The sequence below is a fragment of the Perognathus longimembris genome, chromosome 12 (assembly GCF_023159225.1).
Source record: "Perognathus longimembris pacificus isolate PPM17 chromosome 12, ASM2315922v1, whole genome shotgun sequence".
NCBI lineage: Eukaryota > Metazoa > Chordata > Mammalia > Rodentia > Heteromyidae > Perognathus > Perognathus longimembris.
Window position 1 is genome coordinate 40,852,076 of NC_063172.1, and position 23,487 is coordinate 40,875,562.

The 23,487-nt window shown below is 35.9% G+C and overlaps 1 protein-coding gene across 1 annotated transcript in view; it reads right to left on the minus strand.

The window, feature by feature from the left end:
* Ralyl (RALY RNA binding protein like) overlaps positions 1-22,934 on the minus strand; it is a 641,793-nt gene extending 618,859 nt beyond the window's left edge. The window contains exon 1 of the mRNA XM_048358653.1: positions 22,727-22,934. The gene's annotated coding sequence lies outside the window, so the exon portion shown is untranslated. The remainder of the gene's footprint in view (positions 1-22,726) is intronic.
* Between the last annotated feature and the right edge of the window lie 553 nt (positions 22,935-23,487).

The window sequence follows — 23,487 nt, forward strand, 5'->3', positions numbered from 1 at the left end:
TTTTTTTGTCAAACAGATCTTGAACTCTTGGCGCTGTCCCTGACCTCTTCAGCTCAAGGCTAGGGCTCTAGCACTTGAGCCACAGCTCATTTCCGGTTTTCTGCTGGTTAATTGGAGATAAGAGTCTCATGGACTTTCCTGTCTGAGCTGGCTTTGAACCTTGATCCTCATATCTCAGCCTCCTGAGTAGCTAGGATTACACCCATGAGTCATCAGTGGCCTGCCATTCTGTCTTTTATATAGAAAGGTTATATCAATTAATATTCTAGTAACAGTGTTCAGGGTATTTTTTCTCTATATCTTTAATTGTGTTTGTTACTTTTTTAATTGTTGACAATAGCCATACCAGCAAGTTTTGATGTGCATTTATTTGATGATTAGTGATATTAAGCATTTCTTCACTGTTTGTTTTTTTTTAACCATTCAAAGGTTTTCTTTTTAGAAATGTCTCTTCAGAGGTATTATCATCAGAATATTTCCCTCAGGCTCCCTAAAACTATACAATTTTCCAACTTACTGTTTTGTGTTACTTTGACTCACCAGCATTCCTTATCATTAAACAATGTACAAGCTCTTCACTTCTCATAATTCCTTATGTCTATATGCATCTATTTTTATTTCAACTATCACATACTGTCTCTACTCGGGGAATATTAAAATCCTTCCCTTCCCCAGACACTGGCCAACTTCTCTACCTACTGATGCCTTTCTCTGCAGACTTAAAAACTGAATCCATATTATTCTCTAATTGAATTTACTTTTACCATTAATTCAGTCCTTACTCATGTACTCTCACTGAACTGTTTTTCCAGTGTCTCATGTACATAGCCTTGATGAAATAATTACATTTTCTAATAAGAAAAGTGTCCTCTTAAAATGAATAGCTCCTGACTGCCTAAGAACACTTATCCAGCTACTCAGATGAGGTTGGCTGATTTTAAGATACCATAAAGAAGGCTAGAACAATCTCAAGAGCATAGATCATAGTGTTATGTAACCCAGGCAAATGTATTGTTGAAAACTCCATGAAGGTGTTAGCTTAAGATTGATGATATATATCACAGACTGATTTGTGTCTACTCAAAAACAATATGTTGAAATGCTATGATTCAGTACCACAAAATAAGGTTACATTTGCAGACACAGATTTAAAGTGGTACTACAGTTATATCAAATATATAGGTCTTCATCCAATATGATGATATTTTTATACTGTTTATTACAGGGGGAACTGGAGCACTGGTTTGCATAGTAACAGAGGGGGGAAAAAAGACCATGTGAGGGCATAATGAAGTAGTGAGAATCTGCAAACAAAGGAGTGGAGCTTCAGAAGATCAAAGCCTGCCAACATCTTGATCTTTGGAATCTAAAAACAAGATTTATTGCTTAATTCTAAAATATTTTATTATGGCAACCCTTGTTCCCACAGTAGTGGGTTTAAAATAATTTGCCTTTTTATTCTACTTCTCAGACCAAGTATTGAAATTTTAAAGCAGATTCTTTTGAAATTAGAAATTTCTTTGTTGAATTTTCGCTTTTCATTTAGCACTTAAAAGACATGACTAAATGTTATACCTCATTACCAATATTTATTACATTTTCTATGTGTGTGTGAGTGTGTGTGTGTGTGTGTGTGTGTGTGTGTGTGTGTGTAAGTGTTGGTCCTGGGCTTAAATCAGGGCCTGTGTGCAATTCTTTTGATTTTTTTTTCTCAAGGCTATTGCTCTACCACTTGAGCCACAGCTCCACTTCCAGGTTTTTGGTGATTAATTGGAGATAAGAGACTCATGCACTTTGTTGGCAGTGCTTACTTGGAACCATGATCCTAAGATCCCAGCCTCCTGGGTAGCAGTATTACAGGCATAAGGGACATTGGCACCTGGCTTTACATTTATTCTTTAGATTACCATTTCTTCAGTTAATATGCTTAATTTGTATGGCAAAAAATTTTGGAATGATAAAACTCCTGATAAAATACCAGCTTCTCCTGTCCATCCCTACTTATGTAGTAAATTTGACAGATTTTTTTAAGTTTTAATGTATTTTTTGAATCCTCTGTAATTCAAATCTGAATAGATCACTGTGAAACCTCTGAACAGAAAGGACGTCATGCCCTTGATTTCCAGCTACATTTCTTTTTATTATTTTGATGCAATTATTTTACCATTAAATGCTAAAGACAATGACTATCAAAGGGGTATATCCTGGAAATTGTCATCTTGTCTGAGCCAATTAGTAAGTGTTCAATAATTGCATTTTGAAAACATTAGTACAAGTAATATACCCATGACCTAACCTATGAAACTGTAACCTCTCTGTACATCACTTTGACAATAAATAAGTAATTATTATTATAAAAAGGGTTTAGGAACAGGAAATAATGCCTGCTCTGGATTTTACATTATATTAAAATAAATAACCCACCGAAATAAGAAAACATTACACTGTGACCAGTGGATTTGAACACATTTGGAAGTATTAGTGGGTGTTTTTGTTAGACATAAAAAGTAACTACCAGTGTAAAATGAAAGGATTCTTTTGAAAATAATCTTATGCCAGTTAACATAACATCTAACATGATATATGAGTAATCAAATGGGTCAGAGGCTCCCAGAGTCAGACTGACCTTAAGTTTCAGCTCTGTTAGTCACTGGCTGTCTCAGCATGAGCAAGTGACTTAAGCTCTTGAGCCTCCAGGGTATCTTCTATAAAACATGAACAAAAATAATCAGCTCCCAGGGACTTTTCTTAGAAAGACAAACAAAAAAACTATGTGCCTAGCCCATAGTAATAATTCAAAAACAGTTATAAATTATTTTTTAAAGTTAGTCATACCAAACACTCTTTTGGATGACTGCAATTATGTCTTCAGAGAAAATTATTTTTAGAAATGATTACATAAATACTCACATAAGCTTCATAAAGAAACCGTAGGCAGCTGTAGAACATATGGCATGAACAAAAAAGATACATTTAGGAATTCAGCAAATATTATAAAGGAGCAAGTATCACATCATGCTCTGTGGTACACAGTATGGAAAGACAACAGTTTTCTAAATCCTAACATGAATTAAACAAGTTGACAAATATAGAGCAGAATGACTTCATTTAGATAAAATGGATGTTAATAGGACTATGCAGACATTCTGGCAGTATGTAGGTAGCAATAATATGCTGTAATAAAAATTCATATGAATTTGTAATAAAAGAGATTGTCAAAATATATTTGATCTTGGTGAAGAAGGAAGATCTTAGCAAAAAAAGGAAAACTCTTAGTGCTTTAGTTGCATCACATTATAGATGGATATTAAGAAATCAAAATCTTCCATATACTTCACTGAAAGGAAGAACATGTATTTTTATGTGTGTGCTTTTCCTCTTGGTTTTTGAGCTCAATCCACCAACAGATGATTCTACTCTTTATACTCAGAACAAAGAATAATAGGGTCAACATGACATTTCTACATTCTCATTTAGTGCAACTGGATTACAAAAGTAGTGTGATACATTTGTAATTTTTTTTTCAAATTTTAGTCAATCACACACAATTTTATTTGTTAAAAGTAGTATATATACACATATCCATGAATACACAAGTTATATATAATACAACAGGTTATATATTAAATAAACAGGTTGTCAGTATAAATAAATACAATTAAACTCTAGAAATGCTCATTGATTTTATAAGGATTGGGACAATTGCTATCATAAAGAGAGTTTTCCATGTGATTGTGAGCCCTTTGAGAATGAGGCTAGCATTTATTTATGCACTGTATCAATGACACACTCTATCAATAATATCTGATGGAAAAGACAGTGAATGATTGGCATGAAACATAGGCTGAGTGCAATGTGTTTTTGTATAGCGGTAGTTCTAAGGCAATCTGTGTTGAGTGCTCCTTTTATTTTAGCTCTCAACAACTGGCAAGCAAATACTTTGTAAAATGTAATAAAAATAAATTACCAGAAAAATGCAAGAGAATACACAAAGACGTAAGAAAGGCATAAAATTGCTTTAGGAAAATAGCTGTAGGAGTCTCAATTCCTGGACTCAAACATAGCAACCTACAGAGTGTGGATCACACAAGTAACAACATTTTTAAAAATTAATTTAATTTTTTATTGGTTGTGGGCCTTGAACTCAGGGTCTGGGTACTGTCCTGAGTCTCTTTGTGCCCAAGGATAGCAATGTACAACTTGAGCCACAGAGCCACTTCCAGTTTTTGAATGGTTAGTTGGAAATGAATCTCATGGGGCCTATTCTGCTTGGGCTGGCTTCAAACCGCAATCATCAGATCTCAGCCTCCTGAGTAGCTAGGATTACAGGTGTGAGCCACCAAACCCAGCTTAAGTAGCACCATTTTATACTGTGGCCATGGACAATGTGGTGGAAGAAAACCCATCTTAACCCATGAGCAAATAAAAGTTTAAGAATTTTAAAAGGACTACCTGGCATGATTTTGTATACTGGCAATTCCAGCTACCTAGAGTCAGGAATCAAATTAACACTTTGAGTCCTTCCCTGGATATAAAAAAGTTAGTAATATCCAATCTCAACAAGCAGAATCCATGCGTGCTGGCTCCTTGGGAAGTATGTGCATTAAATTACAATCCCAGGTTGTCACTTGGCTAAAAAGCACAAGACTCTATCTGAAAACTAATGAAAAACAAATGAACCTGAAACAAGGTTCAAGTGGTGGGACATCTGCCCATAATACTGAGGCTGAGTATAAGCTCCAGAACAACCATATATTTAAAAATCAAAAATTTCATGTAGAATAATCTGCTAGAAAAATTTTGACTTTCTTCTATGATTCTGACAAGAGATGTATATTAAATTAAATAAGAAAAGCCAAACACAAGATTCCAAGTGGTTTTGAATTTTTAGCTCACTACAGTCATCCTGGCAACCTCACAGGACTTCAAAGGAAACTGCATGAGCAGCATCTCTTCTCTGGAAAGCTTCAGAGCATTGATAGCCTTTTTATGAGGGGAAGAAACCCAGATCACCTGGGAGATGAGTGGCAAGTGCCATGAATGTACCTCACACATCCATGTGTCCCTATTTGCAAATAACCAACATTTATTTGTTCTGTTGCTTCACATAACCAACTCATAGTTGATTTCACCACCCCTTTTGTGTTGCATCTACCAAGAGATTTTTACCCATCGTTCACATATCCCAAAAGGCTATTATTTGTGATAAAACCAAATGCCCCAAGAAGCGATTAAAATATTAACAAATCACTGCAACATTTCAAACATGTACAAAATAGATATTGGAAAATTCTTTCAAACTTGATGTTCACAATGTCTTGCCTCAGCAAGGAAAATATTCTACAAAATAGTCTAATGCATAATCATACTTCCTAAGGGTTAGGTTATTGCGACATCTTGAAAATTACAATTATTGAGATTGCTTCTGAAAATATATCAAAAGAACACACAAAATATATCCTTGAATTTTTGTTTTATGTAATCTCATATAAGTACAACTAGTATTGGAAAACAAATCCATCTTCCTGATTGAACTATAAACTATTTTTTTTCTTTGTTGGATGTAGGTCTTGAACTCAAGGCCTTGGTGCTGTCTGTGAGCTCTTTTACATAAGGATAGCATTCTGCCACTTTGAGCCAGTGTCATATCTGTTATGCTCTGGCTGTACCTTTAAGGGGGCAGTCCGGAGAGTCCTGCCCCTTCTCCAGCCCTGGAGCTGCTTGGCTGTTAACCACTCCTACCTCCTTCCGGTCTGGTCCGGAACCGGAAGGAGTAGTTCTGGACCAGCCCCGCCTCCCGTCTCCGTCTTGGATCCACCTGTCTGTCTCCAAGATGGTGCTGCCTGGGCCCAGGGGCGGTTCTATTGGGGTATGACGTCAGCCTGTGGGGGAGGTCCTAGGGTGCCACTCTTGATGGACAGCCCAGATCAGCCAATCACTAATGTCCAGCTAGCCGCCCCAAGTCCCTCTCCTTCTTGCCATCATTCTTGCTTTAAATGTAGTTGTCCACCCCAAAAATAAATGGAAGTCGAAAGTCCATCAGACAGCTCCCCGAAATCTCCATGTCCAGTGTCTGCTCTTAAACATAAGGGGGGCTTTGGGATGGGTGGTATCGCCGACTCTACCCCATCTCAGCTTAGCCCCAATCGGGACACGCTCTGGCCTCCTTTGAGAGGGAGAAGCATGTAGGGCTGTCCCCTACAATCAGTATAGCCGGACACATCCACTTTCCGCTGGTTAGTCTTACAGACTTTCTTGCTGGGCCTGGTACTGAACCACAATTCTTGGATCTCACTTTCCTGAGTAACTAGGACTACAGAAGTGAGCCACCTGAGCATGGCCAACTTTTCTTACTTTTCTTCTAATAAAAATATACACAAAACTATGAACATATGTATAAATTAGAGGTTTATACAGTGTTACTACATTGAAAAAATTAAGCATCAAATAAATCTGCTACTTTCATTCAGTGGAATTCTTTCTCTCCTTCCTTCCTTCTTTCCTTCCTTCCTTCCTTCCTTCCTTCCTTCCTCCTTTCTTTCTTTCTTTCTTTCTCTCTTTCCTTCTTTCTTTCTCTCTTTCTTTTTCTTTCTCTCTCTCTCTCTCTCTTTCCTTTCCTTTCTTTTGTGTGTGTAGTGAGTACTCTAAACTTTTTTGCTAAAGACTAGCACTTTATGACTTGAGCCCTAGCTCCATTTTCAAGTTTTGGGTGTTTAATTGGAGATAAGATTTTTCACACAATTTTTCTGCCTGGGCTGGCTTTGAATAACAATCCTCAAATTGGAATTACAGTTAGAAACCACTGGCCCTTGGTTACTACTTGCCATATAACATAACAGCATAATAAAAGACAAAAAAATGAAGTAACTGAAATAGTCACAATTGTGCATGGCAAAGTAGATTATCCCACTGTGTATCAAAAAGACAAAAATGCCCATAATAAAATTTAATATATGTCATAATATTTTAGTATCTAAAACAGCAAATGACAAGACTTTCTGAGTTAAAACTCAACACTCTGTGGGCTTTCCATTTATTTCTGCAGGATAAAGGATATAGCTTCCAAGATAAATACAAAGCCCACAGATTGGGAAAAGATCTTCACCAGCCGTACAAAGGACAAAGGCCTGATATCTAAAATATGCACAGAACTCGAAAAGTAAAATTCCTCCAAAACAAATAACCAAAGAACCAACAGCCCTCTCAGCAGATGGACTAAGGACCTAAAAAGAGACTTCTCAGAGGAGGAAATGAGAATGGCCAAGAGTCACATGAAAAGGTGCTCTACATCACTGACCTTAAAGAAATGCAAATCAAAACAACATTGAAATACCACCTCACCCCAGTAAGAATGTCTATTATCAGGAAATGTAATGATAATAAATGCTGGAGAGGATGTGGCCAAAAGGGAGCTCTACTACAATGTTGGGAATGCAAACTTGTTCAACCCCTCTGGAAAGCAGTGTGGAAGTTCCTCAGAAGGCTAAACATAAAGCTCACCTATGACCCAGCAACCCCATTTTTGGGCATCTACTCAGAAGACTACCCAAGACCACACTAAAGCCACTAGCCACTAGCACAACTGTGTTCATCTCAACACAACTTGTCATCGCTAAAACATGGAACCAACCTAGATGCCCCTCACTAGATGAGTGGATCAGGAAAATGTGGTACATGTACACAATGGGATTCTATGCCTTCATCAGAAGGAATGACATGGCTCCATTCATAAGGAAATGGAAGCACTTGGAAAAAAATCACAGTAAGTGAAGTGACCTAGACCCAAAGAAACATAAATCCTATGGTGTCCCTCATAGGGAATAGCTAGTACATGAACAGGCTAGTCATGGTAGCAGACCAAAATACCCCAATAACTGCACCCATATGACCATATAAGAAGATGCCAAGTGAAATGAACTCCACGTTATGGAAACAAGAGTTTTACCACTGTTGTAATTATTCTGAACATGCTATGTGAATTCGTACTACTGTTTTTCTTCTTTTCCTTGTTTGTTTGTTTGACTGAGTGGTTTGTCTAGTTTTGTTTCTCTTGTAGTCCCTGCCTGTGGCTGTACCCTCACTACCACTGTACTATATCCGATTTCCCTGGAAATTGTCTGATAAGGGTAATAGAACTGGGCAAGGGAGCAGGAATACCAAAATTGAGAGATAAGGACCAAAAAGACAAACCATTCAAAAAGCAACACTTAGAAACCATTTGGTGTAAACCAACTGCACAACTTTTGGGAAACGAGGGGGGAGGTAACAAGTAGAACAAGAAATGTACTCACTGCCTTTCATATGAATCTGTAACCCTTCTGTATCACACTTTGACAATAAAGAAAAGAAAAACCCAAGACTTATATTTCTCCACCAAAGTATTGGTGATTCATGAGCTTTATTAAAGATGCTAAATCACTTTCAACTAAAAAACAAACAAACAACTCCCTCTTTTTCAAAACCTGTAAATATAAGGCATTTCTTTCTGTAAATTGATTTTTGTCTGGCTTTACTTTGTTCATTTTATTTGGGTCTGTTTTACAGTTATAATTCCATGAAGAAATTTATCCTCTAAATTAATTATTTAAAAAACAAGTTAACATTTCAACCAATGCTTCCATATCATTTTTCATTATCTACTACTCTTTTGTACTGTTTACTTCATCCTCATGTGTTAATTATGTAGCATGTTGTAGCAAAATGACAAACAATATTTTTTTAAATATTGGGTAAACACATTAATAGACTTATCAAGTCACATGAAGATAATATATTTTATAATTAACACCGTATTCAAGATTAGGAAAAGATAAATAAATACATGCTCATTATTACAAATAAAATTGTTATCCTATTTGCCTCACTGAAACTAAAAATGTATGTTTAAATATTTCATTTATGTACTTATTTTTTGACAGTGCCAGATTTTGAATATAAAAACCCATATTTACTGCTGGCATTGAGTTATGTCCCAACTCCTTCTTTTCAATGGTTACTTTGGGGTTTCAACAATTTTTCTGTCTCACTTCGAAACTCAATCCTCTCTTTTCAGCCACCTAAGTAGTTAAAATTAAGACATGCACCACTGATACCTGGTTATATCTTTTAATTTTACCTAAAATATTCAAAGAAATTGCCCAAAACATCACCATGAGGATGTTTTGTGAATAGTAAAAAAGAGTCTTATTTTATTTGATCGTTGATTTTCATAATTCATAAATAATTTCATATTTTAAATAAACATTAAAAGGGTGTTTCAAACATATCTGAAGAAAATCCTAATCATGTTTTGTTTGAGCTTTATTTTACTCAATTTGAAAATACTTCTACATTTTAAGTGACACATCTTTTTGCCAATTGGGTTACCCTTAACTGCTAAAAGTATTTTAAGATTTAATTGGGAATATTAAAACTCTTGGAAAACACTGAATAAAAGAAGTGGTTTTTAAATTTATTCAGCCTTAGAATATTTTAATAAAGCTTGAGCAGAATGCCAAAGATCAAGATAAAATGGTAGCTTCTGCATAAATTGTTTTAAATTTGTATTTATATATCTTTCTTATAAAATCAACAATTCCTAAAATGAGATTTGTGTTAATAAAACCAGCTATAGTATGGAATCTGTATATTAGCACTGCTGTTGGGAGCTCACTCAATGGTAGAGTGCTTGCTAACGTCATTACTGCGATTTTGTATTTGTCTTGGCATTAATTGTTTGCGGCACTCTACTGTGGACATTCTCATTGATACAATTTAGTATCTTTAAAGAGGAGCATTTTAACCAGTCACAAAAATTAATAATAACCTGCACCCATTTAACCTGTTATATTATTTCCAATAAGTATAATAAGACACAACTATGGGTTTTAATAAGCACTATACTTTTTGAATAAGTACAAATAAACCTAATTAAGTTTAAATATCTCAATAATACATAGAATAAATGAAAAAAATACTATTAGTTTCCAATAACATTAGCAAAAATGAGTCAAGGTATTTCTATGATATTTAATTTGTACATGGAAAAATCGCAACTAAGTAATATACACATTACTTACATTTACATAAATACACATATGATTATATACATACTTTACTTCTGGTTAAGCCATTCTTTCTGAAGGAGAAATTATATTTTCTTTGTGCAACATTTGATATAATTGTGATGACAAGAAATACATTTTTTATTATTGTTACTATTGTTATTGTTTTTAGTTGCTACCAACAACCATATTTTTTATGTGTGTGTGCTAATCCTGGGGCTTGAACTTAGGGCCTGGGCACTGTTTCTGAGCTTTTTTGCTCAAGGTGAGCATGGTATCACTTGAGCCACAATTACCCTTCCAGCTTTTTGGTAGTTAGAGATAAGAGTTTAGTGAACTTTGCTGCCAGGCTGACTTTAAACTGTGCTCATCAGATCTCCACCTCCTGAATAGCTAAGATTACAAGCATGAGCTGCAGGTGACTGACTTCCAACATTCATAATGTTATTGAATGTTTTCTCTATGACATATGATGCCTAAGAAATGCAATATTACATTGAAATAAACCACACTATTATGAAATTGGAATCTTGGAGAAGATCAGAAATCCAACACACAATAAATACATATAACAGGATTTCGGGCACTGATAGTAATCCAAAAGTAGTATAATACCTTATCGTGGAAGTCCTACCTATAGTAGTATACAGTATTATACTATTCAACACTGTAATTCCTACATTTATGGAATTCAAAAAATATGAGAGGTGAAACTTGGTATTTAATTTCCAAGTAATGTCTGAAACTAAGATGTTAAAAAAGTTTATTAAATCTGTATACAAATTCACTGTTATATTTCTCATTGTGTTTTTGAAATTAGAAATGACTTTTCAGAATCCTGGACAGTTCTCACCAAAGCACAAGTGCCCTACAAACCACCTAATATGAAAGCCTGTACTATGAAAACATTATCCATTTGAAGAAATTTGTTATTTCTTAATCTAGAGGACCAAAGTTTGTAGAAACGGAGTAAAAAAATAAATTTAGTAAATGTGCCTATCAGTAACAGAACAGTAACTATCAAGAGAAATTTAGTATTTCTTATTAAACTGACTGTATCTTGGGATTGCTTTTTAGCAAGAAATGAACTTGAATAGATTTCAATTTATATTCTTAATAAAAAGTGAAAGCTAATATTGAAACAATCACAGGGTATTTTAAAAAATCTCTTTTGGCTAAGCTCTGATAAGGAATAAGATGTCAAAAAGAGTTTTAGAACATGACACAATACTGAGAATTTTCTAAATCTTCAGATATGCATTCTCCTGTGTGGTAACATTGGGACAAGAACATTAAAATATGTAGAAAGTATGAAGTATAAAATATATAAAAGTATACAAAGTATAAAATGCAAACAGTTTCAAAATGGCAGTATAAGAATATAGAACTTTACTGTAATTACATAATGATTGTGGGTGGAAATTCATCAGGCTACATAAAATATAAAACTTGGTTTCATCTCTTTCACTTTACCTTTTCACTTTTGTCCATAGAATTTAATATGACAATCATGGTCTCCTTTATTACTTGTATTACATATTTTTTATATAGCTACTCTGTTTTACATGACTGTTGCTTCCCTTTCTCCTATTTTCCTCTCCCTTGATCCACATTTATTTCCCCCTTTTCATACTTGCATCCTAAACTTGAACCAATGTATGGGGCAAGGTCTTGAATGTGAAAGGAAGAGCTGGCAACTCTGAAATTAAAATATGGTAGATATAATAGAAGGGCTCAGAAATGAACTGAAATTGAAAATAATTTCATAACCTTAGGGCACTGATCTCATTTAAATTAAAAATGCAGCTATTTTGTTAGCAATTCCAGTGAAATGGGGAGAGGAAAGGAGTAAATGTCATGATGAAAACAATTATAGTGAAACCCATTATTTTACACAATGAAAAAATGAGAAAAAACATCTGAAAACAGACATTTCTACTTCATTTCATATATTTTGAGCTACTCATTAGTTTCTAGTAATATATATTATTTGAAATTTTGAGTTACCTAAGCATATTTCAGAACTGAATTCCTTTATAGTGTACAATAGACTACATAAAGAATAAAATGTACGCAAATATAAAAACATATTAATTGTAGCTCTTTAGTGCTGTTTTTCTCAGAATGATATCTTTTGGTTTTGACTTCAAAATTTTATTCACAGTTGTTTGGCTGTCTATCCTTGCTAGTTCCTTCTATCCCTCTTCTGTTTACCAATACCACACTTTCTGGCTTTGGAAAACAACATAAAGAAAATAGAACAAGCAATTCTCCCACATGAATAACCATAACAAATCATCAGAGCCAAAGACATTGTATTTCAACCCTTTCAGATGTCTTAATTAAATAGCCATAAACAATGTCTTATAGTTTCATTAATACCCAGGAGGGTGTGTGTTTTCACTCTTGGTATATACCATTTCCTTCCACTATTAAGTTGTCAGTTCATGAGCGCTCCATTTCTCTTTGGTTTTTAAACTTTTTCAGACAAAGCTCAAAAAACATACTGATTTTGATAAAATTGATTTCTACAAAATACTGCCTAGAAAATATTTTGCCCACAGAGAAAGCCGTTATGGAAGACTTGGGAATGAAGGAGTAGCCAAAATAAGACCCTATTGTAGCACAGTTCTAAAGCCTTGTTGGTTTCTAATAATCTTTTGTACATAGGGAGTTAATGCAAATGCATTAATCATGAGAATGTGTCTATTTTATTAGCAAGTGTCACTGACCTATTGATGTGTAAATCAAAGTCCCCCCCCCCAATCCCCATCTGGTAAATAAGGCACAGTAGTTCATACTGTAGAGTGATAGAGTCCTGGATTTGAGAATTATATCCACCCAACCATTTACTATCACTGAAATATATGATCCTAAAGTTTCTCCTAAATATTGTTGTCTAGATAGTAAGATTCTTACAAGATGTTTCAAAGATGAAGCAGTAATATGAACATCAATTTAAGTTTTCATCTACAAGGTTAGACCACAAATAGAATGAAACCATAGTAGTGGCAGCAATAGAAATAGCAGTGGCCATATTCACTGTCTTTTTGGACTTCTTTAAAAAAAATAGATTTTGTATGTAACTAAAATAAGTACACATATTTATGTTTTCCTTAGAAGGTTCTAAAGGTAAGACTAAAGACCTTTTTTGTAGTGGTTGATTATAAATTCTGAAAAAAAGTTGCTAATACTTTAAAATATCATAGTTATAACTTTTCTGTGCACTTTTTTCTGTCATCCAATTATGGAGTTGTCAAGTGTATCTTTCACACTCAGCCTCCCTTCACAATATTTTAACTTCTCAGTGTCTGCAGCATCGTCCTTAGTTAGCAGCATGTCTTACTACACTCCGAAACAGTTCATCATTTGTTTCTGCTCTATTTCAAAATCTAGAAATACAATATTCTCCTCTGACCAAAACCATCCATCCTTGCACTGTTCCCATTCTATTAAAAATAATGAGCCTGCTATTCATTTCATCATGACCATCAGGCTCTCATCTCATCTTATCAGTTCTTACTCTATTTGTCTCATGGAGTTGGCTTTGCCTCCTTTTCCAGCCCAGATTTATTTAAGTCTTTCTACAAAGCATTCACTGCCTGAACAAAGTTCTCCTTTTTGTTTCACAGAGTGTATGTCCTGTGAATGTAATGGGCTTTCTTGGGCCATTTAGGAAACAGGCTCTGTTACTAGAGGAAGTGATGCTACTGTATTCACTAAACTAACACAAATGTGAATTTTCCCCTAATTTTCTCACTATGATTGTAGTTATTTTCAATTTGGGACTGGACTTACACCTATCCCACGAGATAGATTAAGAGGCATAGGATAGGGCTGGGAATGTGGCTTAGCGGTACAGTGCTTGCCTAGCATGCATGAAGCCCTTGGTTTGATTCCTCAGTACCACATAAACAGAAAAGGCCAGGAGAGATGCTGTGGCTCAAATGGTAGAGGGCTAGCCTTGGGCAAAAAGAAGCCTCAGACAGTGCTCAGGCCCTGTGTCCAAGCCCCAGGACTAGGGGAATAAAAGAGGCATAGGGAGATGCAACAAAGAAATGTAGATAAACATGATGTCTATAAAAGATTCTAGACATCAGTCAACACAAATTTGGACCACTTCTTCTGTCAACACGGTTGGAGATCTGAAAGAGTTAGGAAGTATCTGAAAAGGGCAAAGCATATGTGAGTAAATGAAGAAATGGGTTTTATTCAGGTATTCAGTGCCTTTAACTGAAAGTTAAAAATCGTCTATCAATCAACTGACTGTAGTTATTCCAAAACATGTAGGCACTGAGATTTCAACGTAGTAACAGCCACATTTTTTCTTACATATGCATTTTTTTATTTTAAGCACTACTATGAAGTGATAGATCTTACTCGATTCACTGTGCTATAGTCTGTTGAATTCAACCTTGATGTTCTCAAGTTAGCTCAAATCTGGCAGTTTTTGGAGGTACTTCAAATTAGATGCTGCTTATATTTAAAAACCCTGTTTGTCTTGGGTCATTTCCTTACTTTCTCGTGAAAAGAGACAACCAGGCTCATCTTGTATTTTTCTCTGACCAAACTAAGAATCACCTAGTTGTCTAACGAACTCTGGTCAACTTGATTAAGGAATGCTATATGTCAGTTGATTGGTGCATTCAAGTGCATTCAGTTGGTACTATTGCTTTATTTCATTTGGGGAACTCTGTGATGCTGCCATAACATGTCCAGAATCACACGTCACCTATTCACTTGATCAGTTCTGATATCTCTCCTTCACTGATTTCATCTTAACGTTGATTCTGCCCATTGATTCAAGCAAGCCTATGTCAGACCAGCCCTCTTTTTCCTTTGAGCTTATGCATTCTCTGCTGAACACTACAATTTTTTTCCTTCTTTTTCTAATACACATACATTCATCTAAATTTCAGTGGTTTTTTCCTATTTTTAATTTTCCTGCCTTTTAACTGTCTCCTTTATACTTAAGTAGAAAAGTATAGCTTTACCTTATATATGACTTTGGATGATTCATTTATGGTCTTTTAAAATTGTTATGTAGATGATTTCACAATATCTCTTCTAGCTGTGTGTTTTAACCTATAGATCTGAAATTTACTTGCACCCTGATCTTTTCACTTAAAATTTAATGTCTGAACTTCAATGTGTGCTATATACAAAAATGAACTATGCAATCCTCAACCATATCAGACTTTTGTTTGCTTATTATCACTGAAGGATTTTTAAATATATTTCTTATTGTAAAGGTTATGTACAGTTACATACGTAAGATACATATGTAAATTTACAGTTACATACGTAATGTAGTGAGTGCATTTCTTGGGAAGGAGTTTAATGTGACTAATTTCCAAACTTGAATCAAGTTTATTCTTTCTTCTTTCTAGGCCTCCAAACTCAGTGATTTTATGGACTTAAAGACTTGTCATCAAAGATCTCAAAAATCCATTTCTTTCTCTTTTACACTGCCTTCATAATCATGTAGCTACTCATTCTTGAAAATATCCACTTCCTCAAGTTCCAAATAAACTATTTAAATAATGAAAGGCTTTTTTCACACATTTGCAAAAGCAATTGAACACAGCATCCTAAAATAACATCTTACAGTTATATGTATTTTGTTGTATTAACAAACAGATAAAATCAGCTTGAAACAGCTCACACACCAACATGTCTAAGTGAAATCTGAGTTGGAGATGATGTTAATAGTGAGATGTTGGTAGACAGGAGAAACACCTTTATTTTTAGGCTTACTGTGTTATGAAAGAATTAGCTGTTTGTTTTCCCTTGTGCAAAAGACTAATTTTCCACATCACAGTGTAAAGGCTTTATGAATAGAGATTATATTCTGTACTTGGTTAAATGTTGAATGCTTTTCTGAGGGACCTATGAAAAGCCAACCATAGACAGAAAACTATCTATTTTGTCTCGACATGAAACACTATTGTTAACTCCTACATTTCCATTTACTTGACTTTTCTCAGAAAATCTGATGGTCCTGGAAAGATGTATGAATATGTGTGTGAACATGTATTCAAATCTCTTTCTATTATTTCTGGCTCAAGTACTCACTACTAAAAGGCATATATTAATGGAAATTTGCAACCTACAGTCATCTTAAATAATACATCTAGCATAATTGTTTTAGATTAAGAAATAAAAAAAAGCCACAAAAAAATCTCTCCTCAAATGAAGGATTCTCTTGCAAAAAGTGTCCTTACCACATCTGGGCACTTTGGACTCATTGTGTTATCTTTGCAGCTCAGTTTTCTCCAACATGCAAACAAAAGTTGACTACCTACTCACCAAAAGAAAGAATGGATGGAAGTACATTCAGCCAGCATACCAATAAATGTTTGGCCTCCCCAATTCCTTTTTCTCCCTTCTCAATTTAATGAATATAAATAGCCTTTCTCTAGTCCTGCCTAGTAACAATTTCCAAACTAACTCAGAACTATGTGGCTTCTGTTATAATTTAACATATGGCTATCAAAATATGTGTAAACATTTTCTTTAAGTACCCAGATGATGTACTAATATAAACAATCTCCACTGTTATGTTTTGTCAAAAATGCAGCTACTTTAGTCTGCAAGGAAGATTATAAACTGATCAATTAAGTGAATTGTGGTGTGTGTGTGTGTGTGTGTGTGTGTGTCTGTGTCTGTGTGTGTGTGTCTGTGAATGGGCTCTTACTAGGGTTTGAATTTAGGGTTTCACACTCTCACTTGGCTTTTTCCACCCAAAGCTGGCACTCTACCACTTGAGCTATTCCTCCACTCCCAGCTTTTTTTCTCATTAATTAGAGACAAGTGTCTCACAGACTTTTCTTTCCAGGCTAGATGCAAATCACAGTCCTCAGATCGCAGCCTGCTAAATAGCTAGAATTACAGACATGAGCCACTGGAGCCTGGCTTTAATTGTAATTTTACCTAAAATATTCAGATATAGCATTTACTCTTTCATTAGTGCAGGAATGTTGGTGAGGCAGTCCCCTGCAAGTTGCAGAAAACAAGACAGGTTTCTATGTCCCCTGTATTTGTTGTCTTTGCTAATATTTATGTGTAGTTAAAAGGAAATAATTCTCAGACTTAATACAAACTGTAAAGTTTCCAAGAACAATTCAGAGGATTCATCCTAAATACAAAAATTTCCCTCTGTCATTTCTGTGGATAGGATATTAAATTAAACCAAAAAAACAAGCAAATAAACAATCTTTTTTTTTCGTATTTTCTAGGTTTCATTCTCAGAAAAAATAGCAAGAAAGTAAGCAAACAAACAAGAACTTTTTAAAATGTGGGAAGAATTAGAAGATGCAAAAGAAAATTTTCCAAATATAATTCTGATACGTTTAAGTAAGTGTAGCAAAACAAAAAGATAAACAAAACTTCTCTTTTTGTTCTTATGAATTCAAAGACAAGACTAAGAAGCTATTAAAAGTTGCCAATATTTGGGTAATATTTATTTCTCATAAAAAAGAATATGACAAATATATTTAGAAAACATCTGCTAAATATGTAACGGATAATTGTACATCCAAAAATCACTAATAATTTTTATTTTATTTACTATTGTTCTCAAATCACAGTACAATGAAAATTATTATTGTCATTGCCACTATCTGTAACTTTATGTTACATCTGTGGATTATTAAATAGGAATTTATTAGTTCATAAGATCATTCCAAATAGTGAAAAATATAAAGCTTTTGAGCAACACACTGCAAATAATCGATAATGTTTACAATAGGAGTCTATCAATGAAAGCTGCAGGTCAAGGAATTATGTTTGGTGTGTGTGTGTGTGTGTGTGTGTGTGTGTGTGTGTATGAGGGCAATAAGGAGAGGAAAATTCATCACAACCTCATTCTCATTAACGCATAATATGGTTTTCTTAATTCTAGTGTGATAAAAGAAGTGAAGAAATAGTTGTACATTGTAAAGTCACAACTAGTCAAAAATAAAAGTTTCCAAAGCCAGAGAAGAGAATAGATTAAATTATAATAAGGTATTTTTCCTAGCATTCTTCAGTCTTTTCCAAATAACACTAAATACTTCATTTCACTTTGGGTTCTATAATGGAGCTTATGGAAGACTTAAGATGTAGTTTATTTGGTTTGATGTACTGAATAATTGGTTGCTTACAATATTAGCAAAGAGTAAGTAAAGCATGACAGGTAGAAAGATCTCAAAAATGTAACAGTAGGGGCTGGGGATATGGCCTAGTGGCAAGAGTGCCTGCCTCATATACATGAGGCCATGGGTTCGATTCCCCAGCACCACATATACAGAAAATGGCCAGAAGTGGCGCTGTGGCTTAAGTGGCAGAGTGCTAGCCTTGAGCAAAAAGAAGCCAGGGACAGTGCTCTGGCCCTGAGTCCAAGCCCCAGGACTGGCCAAAAAAAAAACAACAAAAAAAAGTAACAGTAGTCCCCCTGTATTTCCATACACTTCTTAATGGATTGTTGAAAGCATTTCAGTTAAGAAATAGCTATACAAATAACACACATTTCTTTTTAACTGGAGAAGTATAAACTGGAATGTCAGATTCTTTTTATAGGTCATTATTTTCATACTGTTGTTTTCCTTAGAAATATTCTCTTTTAGCTACTTGTCTTTTATAAAAGTAATAAACTAATTATCATGTTTATAGCTAAGTAACATTTCTTCTGTAGTTGATAATATAGTGTATGTAAAAGATATGCTGGTAACTTTGCTCTAACTTATAAAAACACTACCAAAGAGACCAATTAATTCATAATATATGTGTTTTTGTGTGTGCATACATGCATAACTTGATTAATTGTATGCAAGCTTACATTTTAATCCAAAATTACTTGTCTTTAATGATGGAAATTTATTTATGTAAGTACTTTTGGACAACACACACTCACACACAGATACACAGGGGCACATACGAGTTTTACATAAGATTTTCTTACCCTACAATGGTCAGGATTATACTACAGAAACTCTATAATTCATTCTGTAATCTAGGACATTTTTTAAAATGCACATTTTTGGCAATCTATAGAAAAATTTAGAATATTTAATAGGTTATTTTAGGTTTCTGGTCATTTTTCCACAATGTATTAAAATAGTTGAGATTAGCCCGTGGTCCATCATTCAATTATACCTGCTATTTTCCTCAGACACTCCTATTTCCCTTGAAAACAAAAATTAGGTGGTGTGTGTACTTTTTGATTTGTTTGTTTGTTTTGCTCCTCAGTGAGTAGTAATGGGGGGAAATGCATGATTAATATCGATCAGAATCCAAATGGTTTGCTTGGACATTGCAAGCACTATGCATTTTCCTATGAGAAGCCAGTAGGCGGTGCTATATCCAGTATCCTATGTCCAACAATTGTAAGCCAAAAACTCATGGAAGGAATGATCACCTGGTTTACAGAGCTTCAGAACTCCCAGTTTGACTCACCATAGAGGAATAATGAGAATTGAGTGTCACAGAACTTTAATACAGATAATGAAAAGCAATCAACAGTAAACAAGTAAAACAGTAACACACACACACACACACACACACACACACACACACACATTCTTAATATTACCTTTGTTTCCTTCACATTAAAATGTTCTGTCAATCATTTTTGGTTCCAGTATGGTTTCAGTGAAACATTGAAAATATCAGACTGTACAGCAAATGTTTTGCTTAATCTCATAATACAAACTAACATAAACTTAGGATCATTCTAGCTATTTCTTTCTTACATGCTGTCTCTTTCTTCTACAAGAATTAAATGACTAAATTACTTCAACATACATACCCTACAAAAATAAATTATCTCTCATTTTAAATTTTATTTTATTACATAAATTATCTTTCATTTTAAAATATGCATTCATACTTAAGTATGTCATTGTGATTAAAATAAATTTTAATGTTATGATTAAAATGAGTTTTAATCATAATGAATCAGAATGTTACACATTTCTTTTTAAACATGGTTTGTGTGAGCTTTATGAACCATATGAAAGGCTATCTTTGAGTAATGAACTGACTGCAGGGAATCAGAAAAATCTGTATTTAAGGCTTCATAATATTATATTGGCTTCAAATCTTAGGATTTACTTCATCTCATGACTGGTGTTCATAGACAGGAAAATGTTGTCCCTTGACGTGCAAAAGCACAATAGGAATTTTTCCACAGAGAACAGATGCCATGAGAATAGCTACTATGAATACAAAAATAACTCAAATATGATGGACCTTTCAAAAATCTTGGAGATACATGCATATATTGTAAAAATAATATAGCTTTCTAGATATTACACTATTGTCTACAGATAAATGAACTATTTCAGTCTACTTTCATTCACCTGGAAGAGCAAACATAAGGCACAAAACTTCATTTTACACATAAAGAGGGCTGCCAACTCAATGAAATATTTGTTTGAATTACAAAGTTTGTTACTGCTGGCACTTTGTCACAGGTCTTTCTGTTTGCTACTTTTATTCCTATAGATAACTTAGAAGAAAACTTAATCTGAGAAGGAAAGTTATTTCATTTGCTAAATGTCTATTTTATCATTTATATGTTATTATTACTAAAAGCTGAACTTTACAGGTAAAGGGGGAGGAGACAAAAGAAGAAAATCAAAACTTAAAAATCATTTTTTTAAATAACACAATTTTAGAACTTAATGCCTTTTGCTAAATTTACTTGGGTAGTAAATTTCTCAGCAGATTTGGTCCCAGTGTGAAATACAGAAATGACTTGTTTTTTTTTTAATTGCCAACTAATGAGAAGTGGTGCTAGTTTATACTGCAAATGAACAAGACAATCATAAAACATCATAGAATAGATTCAGTCAACACTGAGGACTTAAATGCTAACAACATCTCACTATCAACCGCCATCAACAGCCCTTCACCACTGCCCTGTCCCCAGGGGTCAGGGGGACACCCTTTAAACAGGATCCATCACACAAAAGGAGCATCGCCCCTTTAAAAGTTAAATGAAAGGTTATTTTGTACCAGACCAGTGTAGTTTCATTCGTACAAAGTAACTATTTCTTCCTCCACAGTAAGCCCAAGCGACCATCATCTAAGTATTTCTCCATTCCCTGGAAGATGCCAGCAATCCCTTGATATCAACGTAAGAGAACAGCAAAAGATCCAAAGCCAAGATGGACCAGTGAGAAGGTAAAGAAAGCCTTTGGCAACAAGCAGTAGAGACCCTAGACTTACTGCGCTGTTTACTCATGGGCTAATGGGGGGGTGGGGAGTGAGGGTAGAGGGGGGGTAGTGGTTCCACCCTCAAGGCTGTGGAAATATCTGTGGCTCCTGCCTTCTGGTCCTTAGCCAGCCCATCCAGCAGACACTATCCCTGCTGCCTTTCCCCTCTTGTTCCTGGTGTTTTAAGGGATCGGCCCGACGGTACCACCCCTAAGAGTCTGGCAAGTAGCCCTATGAGAACTTAACCGAGCTCACTGGCGAGCGAGGTCCCAGCCCGCAAGGGCTGCAGAGCAGATGCCGCCCGCTGCGGACACGACCTGAGCTCAGCCAGGGAACGACTGTATTTTGCGCACTTCTGAAAAAGCCATCCCAAGGAAGAGAAAGGACTTTTTTTTTCTTTCTTTTTTTTTTTTTTTTCCTGGCTCCCGGTGCAGCTTTCTCCCACTGACACAGCCCAATTTGCTTATACACACATGCACACACACACACACAGGCACCCACCCACACACACACGCACCCACACACATTTCTTGGCCAGGACCAGCAATGCCACCGCACACCCGAGGAACGCCTCCAAGGGGACCAAGTACCTGCTCCTCTGCAAGCTGCTCAGTTGTTCACTTCATCCTCCGTTGACAAGGAAACCAAACCGCACTTCATTTTTTTTCCAGAAAAACCTTCCACTGCCATCATTTGAAAATTGATTTATGGGAAGGGGAAAAGGAGGAAGAAGGGATAATATAGATATAGATATCAGGATATCTATTATAAAATTATCTCGGTTTTTTATAAAATAAAAAGGCAGATGTGCAAAAGTCATAGTTAATATAAAGGAGAGGGGGGAAAAAGTATATATATATATATATTTTTTTTTGTTTAAAAATGATCCCAGTAACCAGCTGCAAGAAAAGTTTCATGTTATCAATAGGTAGCAAAAACAAGAGGGGGAAAAAACGAATTTTTTTCTCACCGGCTTCCAAAAAGGGCATAAAAAATAGAAAATTAACGTTTTTGCCCAATGGTTTTAAACCAATATCACAAGACCAACAAACTTGTAAACACTGCCATAAAATCCCACCTATACCAAAAAGAATGTCATCACAAAAAGTATGCAAAAAAAAAAAGAGAAACATGCTTTTTTCCAGTTTACAAAGGGAAAAAATAGGCACCATACTTTACATCTCTCTTTTTCTCTCTTTTTTTTTTTCATAAAACCAGTTGCATTTCTTGCTGGACTTGGGAGTCGCTCCCAGCGGGCACGGTGGCCGTGGACTCCCAGACACAGCACCTTGTCTACAGAACGATCGCATGCTAGAAAAACTTGGATTCCGGAAAAGGCTCAAAACCATGCTCTTTCAGCTTTCCCAAATATAAACAATCATCAAAGAAGTGGATTTTTTTTAAAAAGAAGAAAAAAACCAAAAACAAAAAGAAGGACAAAAAATAAAGAATAGGACAAGAATGCCACTGAGAAAGGTACTCACCGAGCGGGAGTAAAATGTTGGAATAAAAATGAGATTTAGGATAAAATACAGTATGGCGGTGGAAGAAGGAATGAAGCGCGATTTTTTTCTCTCAGTCTCTGCCTCAGGCACTGACACGTGACTCGGAGCCAGGCTGACTCGCTGGCAGCCGGGGAAGGACCGGGGCTGCGCGGGAGGGAAAGCCCCACCGAGCCCAACTCCGGCGGGCAAGGCGCGGTGGTGGCGGCGGCGACAGAGGCGGCGGCGTTGGGAATCCGGCGCCTGCAAGCGGCGGCGGCGGCGGCGGCAGCAGCTCTGGGCAGCTCTGGGGCCAGGCTGCCTCCTCCGAGCGCCCAGACGAGCAGGTGCCCCTCACGCTGAGGCTGGGCACACGCACACGCACACGCAAGACAGGCAGGGCGCGGGAGAGAGGGGGAGCCGCCGCGCGGGGCTGGGCCAGAGGCAGGCAGCTGCTGCCGCCTTGGTTGGCGTGGACGCTGCTGCCTTTGCTTCTGCTGCTGCTGCTGCTGCTGCTGCTACTGCTGCTACTGCTGCTGCTGAGGTGGCTGCACCGCCTTGGGTGTGGAGTGTGCGTTCCGGGGGACTAATCGAGGAAGGAGAGGGGGGAGATGCTGCTCTTCTGATCAGACACCCCCTCTGAGCAGGTGCACAACTTGCTGCGCACCCCCAAAGTTGCTGCTTGCCAATTGCTCCTGTATTCCTCGATGTTATATGTTTACATATATTTCCCCTATTTATTGACTTTCAAGGTAGTTATTTAC